The sequence below is a fragment of the Meleagris gallopavo genome (assembly GCF_000146605.3).
Source record: "Meleagris gallopavo isolate NT-WF06-2002-E0010 breed Aviagen turkey brand Nicholas breeding stock chromosome 6 unlocalized genomic scaffold, Turkey_5.1 Chr6_random_7180001957092, whole genome shotgun sequence".
Taxonomy (NCBI): domain Eukaryota; kingdom Metazoa; phylum Chordata; class Aves; order Galliformes; family Phasianidae; genus Meleagris; species Meleagris gallopavo.
The window spans coordinates 5,242-7,093 of NW_011096469.1; the positions used below are offsets into that span (position 1 = coordinate 5,242).

The window sequence follows — 1,852 nt, forward strand, 5'->3', positions numbered from 1 at the left end:
AAACGCATGAAACTTAGGAGAGTTTGACCTCATTACTACAGGATTACTCATTAAATTTTCTGCAGTGCAACTCAATACAGTACACTCAGTGCAGAGAAGTTCAGGTTTTGGTACCAAGGAGGCTAATTTGGGATTTCATGGGAAAGGACCAAATACAGGAACACCACAGCTCTGACAAAGCACAAACAAACCTGGTGCCACGTGCATGTGAACAAATAAGGACATTTCTGGTTGTATTTGATTTTTTTTTCTGAAACACTGCTTCAGAAATTGCTAGCTGAACTGTTTGCACTCATGCTCATCTTGATATGCTTCAACAAGCTTTGTCCGGCACCAATCCGTAAACCATTAGCAGCCTGAACTACAAAAAGTGGGCTCCCGTGTTACAAAGAGGTTAAAAACCTACTGACTGAGCTTCATGCCACATTCTGTGCCTGTGAGAAGAGCTGTTCCAGATGGCGTGTGAAGTTCTCTGGGAAAACTCCTTTAGAACTCTTTGCATCTCTGCACTGAAGCCACTCAGATTCCTTAATGCCTGCCAACCAGCCAGCCTCCTGAAAGAAAAAAGACAGAGCATCTTCAGTCTCAGGCCTCTCCCATTCCTTCCTACACACCCCAGGCCCGGAGAAGTGTTGGATCACATGGCTAAAAGAAGTGGTGATTTGGTTAAATAGCGCACTCTGATTTGGCACAGATTGTTTTCTCTGTTCTGCCAGACTGTGGTCTTGTGAGACTGACTGTGAGCACATTATGTGGCCTTTATCCACCCAACCTCCAGCTGAACTGAAAATTGGACAATCAGCCTCTGCAGTCACGCAGTGTTACAGCAAATCTGCATTTGTGCAAATGCATGTGGAGATGTTTTCAAAGTTCTCACAGTAATACTGGGATACTTACACAGTAAGAGCATAGAGTGTGCTGGAATCATTACAGAATGCCACAGATGAGGGGAAAAAAGCAATCTTTTTCTCTGATTATTTTTTTCCGAGCGTTCTTTTCTCTCATTCCCATATTGACAGTCAGAAGAAATCACAGTTCTTGTTTTCTCTGCCATCGTAATTTCTAGAAAGTAAAAGTCAGTTGATATTCAAGTACCCTTTTCAAAAATTCCTGGAAACTTCAGCCTAAGCCAGATCTTGACATGCAATACTGCAATCCAAATCCTCAGCAGCACAATCACTCAAAAGGAAGATTTCTTATTGGTTCTCTTAAGTGCCATCCATTTTACCTGGAGTAAAATCCATTCAGTATTTTTTGCAGTGATCAGCCTACTTTCATCTCACCAAATGACTGACTCTGTGCTTTGTTCCTTTTAAGAACAGGACTCAGAGTAGAGTGATGATTATCAGGGAGTTTCTAATGCTGATTCATTATTATTCTACAGAAAGTACAAACAGAGATGGAGTAACTGGCAGCACATTCCTGAAGCTCATGTTTTGGAAAACCTGAGAACTGAAGTTTTCTGCCATGCACAGAGTGGATTCTATTAAGCACTGAAGTTTTAATGGATAATAACTTCAACTCAATAATTACGGAAAAAAATTGAAGTCACTGGTGGGATTGGTTGGCTTTGAACAGGGAACACAGGCTGACAGCACTAGCTATGTCACAGTGATGGTTTTAGACAGATCAGTTTTTCAGGAGAAAAAAGAACCAAGATAAAACACTCTCTGTAAATCAACAAAGTATCCGGTAAAAGAGAAAAATTAAGTTTTATGGTGATGTTAAACACGAAGGGCAAATATGCACTAAGTAACAAAGATATGAGCAGAATGATCTCAGAAACATGAATACATGGAGCTTTATTTTCTCCATCACTGCACACAATTTACTCCAATTAATCTAATGGGAC

The 1,852-nt window shown here is 40.6% G+C and overlaps 1 long non-coding RNA gene across 1 annotated transcript; it reads right to left on the bottom strand.

Moving 5' to 3' along the window:
* Positions 1-241: 241 nt before the first annotated feature.
* Positions 242-1,396, bottom strand: LOC104915466. The gene is made up of 2 exons (XR_796367.3): positions 898-1,396; positions 242-554 (listed from the first exon to the last, which is right to left on the bottom strand). It is a non-coding gene; the product is annotated as an uncharacterized LOC104915466 (long non-coding RNA).
* Positions 1,397-1,852: the final 456 nt, after the last annotated feature.